Source organism: Mus caroli, unplaced genomic scaffold (assembly GCF_978045245.1).
Source record: "Mus caroli unplaced genomic scaffold, Mus_caroli_1 scaffold_19, whole genome shotgun sequence".
NCBI lineage: Eukaryota > Metazoa > Chordata > Mammalia > Rodentia > Muridae > Mus > Mus caroli.
In genome coordinates, this window is record NW_028227274.1 from 85,959,062 (window position 1) to 85,965,064 (window position 6,003).

Here is a 6,003-nt window from a genome sequence, read left to right on the forward strand (position 1 = left end):
TTTGTTTTTTGTTATTTTTTCCTGTTATTTTCCTTTGTAGGGCAGGATTCCTGGAAAGATAATATGTGAACTTCGTTCTGTTGTGGAATACTTTCTTTTCTCCATCTAAGGTAATTGAATGTTTGGCTGGGTATAGTAGCCTGGACTGCCATTTGTGTTCTTTTAGTGTCTGTATAACATCTGTCCAGGCTCTTCTGGCTTTCATAGTCTCTGGTGAAAAATCTGATGTAAAAATCTGATAGGCCTGCCTTTATATGTTACTTGACCTTTTTCCCTTACTGCTTTTAATATTCTATCTTTATTGCATTTGTTGTTCTGATTATTATGTGTTGGGAGGAATTTCTTTTCTGGTCCAGTCTATTTGGAGTTCTGTAGGCTTCTTGTATGTTCATGGGCATCTCTTTCTTTAGTTTTGGGAAGTTTTCTTCTATAATTTTGTTGAAGATATTTGCTGGTCTTTTGAGTTGAAAATCTTCATTCTTATCTACTCCTATTATCCTTAGGTTTGGTCTTCTCATTGTGTCCTGGAGTTTCTGGACGTTTTGAGTTAGGATCGTTTTGTATTTTTCATTTTCTTTGATTGTTGTGTCCATGTTCTCTATGGAATCTTCTGCACCTGAGATTCTCTCTTCCATCTCTTGTATTCTGTTGCTGATGCTTGCTTCTATGGTTCTAGACTTCTTTCCTAGGGTTTCTATCTCCAGTGTTGCCTCACTTTGGGTTTTAGTTATTTTGTCTACTTCCCTTTTTAGGTCTTGGATGTTTTTATTCAATTCCATCACCTGTTTGTTCATGTTTTCCTGCAATTTTTTAAGGGATTTTTGTGCTTGCTCTTTAAGGTCTTCTACCTGTTTAGCAGTGTTCTGTATTTCTTTAAGTGAGTTTTTAAAGTCCTTCTTGATGTCCTCTACCATCATCATGAGATATGCTTTTAAATCTGGGACTAGCTTTTCGTTTGTGTTGGGGTGCCCTGGACTGGGCGAAGTACGAGTTCTGGGTTCTGATGATGGTGAGTGGTCTTGATTTCTGTTAGTAAGATTCTTACATATAGTTGTCTCTGGTTAGAGCTTGTTCCTCTCCTGATTCTGTTAGCCTCTATCAGCAGACATGGGAGACTAGCTCTCTCCTCTGAGTTTCAGTGGTCAGAGCACTCTCTGTAGGCAAGCTCCCCTCTTACAGGGAAGGTGCACAGATATCTGGCTTTCGGACCTCCCTCCTGGCAGAAGATGAAGGCCCAAAACATGACATGACACAGAGGTATGTTGCTTTGGCCTGTCGCAAAATCTTCTGTAATCAACACTCTCACCTGTGCAGACTACCTTCGGAGGAGTCTTGGAACCAAGATGTCTCCAGCCAATGCTGAGGCAATGCCCTTCAGGGCCGGGCAGACACCTATCCTCTGGCCAGGAAGGTGCCTGGATATCCAGAATGCTTTTTAAATTAAATTTATTTTCAAGTGACATATAAACAATAATTAGTCATGTTTGTGAGCAAATTGCTGTGCTTCACTTCACTGACACATTGAATCAGGGAGGGGCCACATTTATTTCTTCAAACATTGATATTTTATCCTTGTGGTGAAAACATTAAATATTCTCTCTTTTTAACTTTTTAAAATGCATAGCATGTTACTGTTACATATCTTCACCTTACTAGGTAGCTGCACATAAGAACTTCCTGCTCCTCTCTGTAAATTAGAACTAAGAGCACAATATATTTCTGATAAAAATATTCAATATGTAAATACATATTGTGGCCATTAACTCTCTTGAGAAATATTTAAATAAAATAGTGGTACTTCTCAGTCCATGAACTGGATCATCAAAAGAAAGAATTCTGACAAATGATTCAACATACTAGCCCCAGTGATTTGACATCAAAATTCTGAAATTGAACATTTAAAAAATATGTGATCATAAATACCCAGAAAATAGGAAATACTGTATAAATCATGAGAACTATTATTAAGTGAAACATTATAGATAATATACCAACACAGTGGGATTGCTCATGGATAGAACCACAGGGCAGCTGTCCCATCTTCAATAAGCGTTTGTAATTTTAGATACAAAAGCATAAATTATTTACAGACAAATTCTTTAGATATTCCCTGATTTAAGCAAACTGTCATATATCATGATTAGTTAGGAAGTATATACTATAGCATTTCCATATTTTGAAAAGAAGAAATTTTGATAATTATATTAGCATAGTATGGGGTTTTTATCTTTCTTTAAATAAAAGCTTTTTCTTTTTTTTCAGAATATTATGATTTTTTATTTGGTATTTTCTTCATTTACATTTCAAATGCTATCCCAAAAGTTCTCTATACCGCACCCCCCTCCCCCGCCACCACCCTGCTCCCCGACCTACCCACTCCTACTTCCTGGCCCTGGCATTCCGCTGTACTGGGGCTCATAATCTTTGCAAGACTAAGGGCCTCTCGAACTTTTTCTTTGGTTCTTTGTGAATTTCACATCATGAACCCCAATCTCAGTCTCTCCTCCACTCTTACCCACCTTCCACCCATGCAGTCTATCCAACAGAATTAAAAAATCTGTGGAAGCTGTGCTGTGTCCCTGTGTATCTCTCACACTATTCCTTTTTGTTCATACTTCTTTGCTTGCAAATGTTCATCACAATATTTTTTTAGTCTTGTCTAGGGCCTCTGGTTTCTGCTACTCCATGAATACTAGAACATCACTGCGACTTTTCTCAGATATCATATAACAATAGTTCTATGGCCTCAAGATCCTGTAGTTTGGGATCTGTAGGACTGGTTCCTTCACGTACTCTAGCAGTTCATAGATGGAACAGATGTTGGGGTGGGCCAACTCAAAGCACTGGTTCTGAGCTGGTCAGACTGCTGCTTTTCTTGCTCTCATGATCTAGGGGCCAGCTTACCAGCAACCCCCAGTACCAGGGCTGGCAAATTGCTGGGCCTCCTCTCTAGATTGTTACAGCCAGTGAGTGACCTGGGCAGTTCTCTCACTCTCATGAAGCCAGGACCAGCAACTCCGCCATGGATGGCAAAGGACAAGGGAGAGAAGGAGGGCTTCTCTCCCTTGTCTGTGTCACCACCCAGAAGACAAGAGGAAGTGTCGTCCCTCCCACTCTCATGCCCTCATGGTCTGCTTACCCAGACTCTCCTCCATACTCAGGCTAGCTCTACTGAGTGCTGCAGCTGGTGAAAGACAGGCATAGCTCTTCCTCTCTGATGACCTCTGGAACCAGCTCTCTTGCCTGCTGTGGGTGGCAGGGGGTAGAGGTGAGGTGGGAATAGTCATCACAGGACAGACAAGATTTGGGCCGGCTATCCCATGCTCACCCACTTGGGCTGGATCACTTCTGCACTGCCATCAGGGTAAGCTCTACTGTACTGCCCAGGAGAGGTCAAGGACCCACTCTCCAGAATGTTGCAGTTGGTGAAGAACACATACAGCTCTGCTTTCATTACATCAGTGTTAAGTCTCCCATCTACTGCAGGTGGCAAGAGGGGAGGAGGCTAGGGCAAAGTCTCCCACATTCATATACTTGGGGACCTCACCTACAGGCAATGTGGTGACTGCTCTCTGGAATATTTGAGCTGGCTAGGGCTAGGGTCAGCTCTTCTGCTCTCAGGCCACCAGGGCCAGCTTTCCCAAGATGTCTAGGTGAGGGGTGGAGCTGCTTTTGCACAGCCCTCAGACATCAATATGTCCTTGGCAGCCCACATCAGGGATGCCCTCCAGGCATTTGGTGGTAACAGACTCCTGCTATTGCTCAGCCATGGACTCAGATGTGGCCCACGATGGTAGCACAGGCCAGGATACCTTCATGGTCCCAAGTGACATCATGAGCTACTCACATCAGGCTGTTCCTTAATATTCTCACATCTCCTCTTTTCTGACTCTTTTCGTTGTATTCACATCCTTCTGTTTATGTTTCTCTTCCATTTCTCTACCACTTACTTGTTCCTTTTAGTGGCACCTGATATCTAAGCATCCAGGATCATTTCACGAGTAGTCTCAGGAGTGCTATGCTCAGCATGCACCATTCAGAAGTCCTCTCAGGCATGGTATGCCACGCCTCCAGGCCTGCGCAGTAGCCAACTGGATAGCTCCCTGTCCAGGCCCCACTAGTCTGACAGTCATCTTGGTTTTGTGCTTTACCAGGCCAGCTCCAGTGACCCCATGCAAGGGTTATCTGTCTCAGGTTCACTCCTATCTGAGATTCTCAGTACAAGGCGGGGCTCTTCTAGTTTCTGGCTTGCTCCTAGTCCTGGGACATGGCAGCAGACTGATTATAGTCTCAGGCTAGCTCCCTGTCGGAACTCCCTGGCACCAACTGATGGTTGTCTCAGGCTTGCTTTTTTTCAGAGAATGTCAGACTGCACATCATTCAGATGTTCATAGTTCAGAAAGCTGAGCTTAGACATAGCCTCTCTTCTCTCTGCAACCTATTGGCACACATGTAACACAGCAGTCCCACATGTGCAACACTTCTAGGACCAGGGCTATATGTGTTAAGTATAGGTTCAGGGTTTTCTGCCCATGCCCAGTTTCCAAAATAACAACTCGAAGATTTAATGATTTATAAATAAATGCCTAGTTCATAAGCTTTGGCTGGTTTCCAACTAGCTTGAAACTCATATAACTAATATATATTCTACTCTATGTCTGCCACATGATTGGATATCTCTCCTTGGTTTGATGTGACTATCTTTCTTAGTCTGGGGAGAATCCTCCAGCCTCTGACACTCTCCCAGAGTTTCAGTCTATTGGAACTCCCACCTATTACTTCTTCCTTTTGCTAAAAGCCCATCAAGTTTTTATTGACAGGAGATATTTCTATAAAATGCACAAAGATTCTCTCTACAGTCAATTGAATAAATACTTCTACATAAAACTTTTCTGATAAATTATCAAAACAGTTTTAAATTTTCATGTATCCTAATAATTATCAGTCTATACCTAGAATAATTTATCTTATATATCCACATAAATTTAAAAATCAAATTCTTTACTGTTTTATATCTCAGAGAACAGCAAATAAACTAAATTATTCAATTATATGTATTCTTACAAATTAACAAATAAGAATATAAATAGATTACTAAAGAATTCCAAGCATGCCATATTGGTTAATGAACATCTGAAAAGGTCAAATGTTCCAAAGCCATTGAAAAGAAGTGTAACACAATAAAAGTAAGTGTAAGATTGTATAGGAAGCATGTTCAATATGATTACAGACTTAAGAGAAGTATGTGCCATGTAATACATTTAAAAGTTAAATAGGAGACCCCGTTTTGGGCTCCAGATATCTGGGCACGTTCCCTGCCAGAGGAGAGGTGTCTGCCCTGCCAGGGAGGGCTTTGCCAGAGCACCTGAGGGAGCCATCTTGGTTCCCAGATCCCACTGAGACTAGTATGCACAGGTGAGAGTGTGGACTACAGAAGCTAACAGCTTCTGAGACAGGCCCTGTTTCAGTCCTTCATCTTCTGCAGGAGGCAGGTCCGAAAGCCAGATATCTGTGCACCTTCCGTGCAAGAGGAGAGCTTGCCTGTAGAGAGTGCTCTAACCACTGAAACTCAGGAAAGAGCTATAGGTGGAACAACAATATGAACTATCCAGTACCCCCAGAGCTCGTATCTCTAGCTGCATATGTAGCAGAAAATGGCCTATTTGGCCATCATTGGGAAAAGAGGTCCCTTGGTCTTGCAAACTTTATATGCCCCAGTACAGGGAAATGCCAGGGCCAAGAAGTGAGAGTGGGTGTGTAGGGAAGCAAGGCAGAGGAGGGTATAGGGGACTTTCAGGATAGCATGTAAAATGTAAATGAAGAAAATATCTAATAAAAATTGAAAAAAAGAAGTTAAATAAATCTACCTTGTTGCCTAATATCGAATCCAAGTGCTAAGCACATATCATATATATTTTTACAGAGAAAGGTTTGAGAGAATCCATCACATAGTTCTAGAAGGGAAAACAGGATGAAAAGTACACACACCAAATATACAGTCCT

At 41.7% G+C, this 6,003-nt stretch overlaps 1 non-coding gene across 1 annotated transcript; it reads right to left on the minus strand.

Annotated features, from left to right (window-relative positions):
* Window positions 1-4,360: 4,360 nt before the first annotated feature.
* On the minus strand, window positions 4,361-4,494 carry LOC115029908 (small nucleolar RNA SNORA17). The gene has a single exon (XR_003835484.1). It is a non-coding gene; the product is annotated as a small nucleolar RNA SNORA17 (small nucleolar RNA).
* Window positions 4,495-6,003: the final 1,509 nt, after the last annotated feature.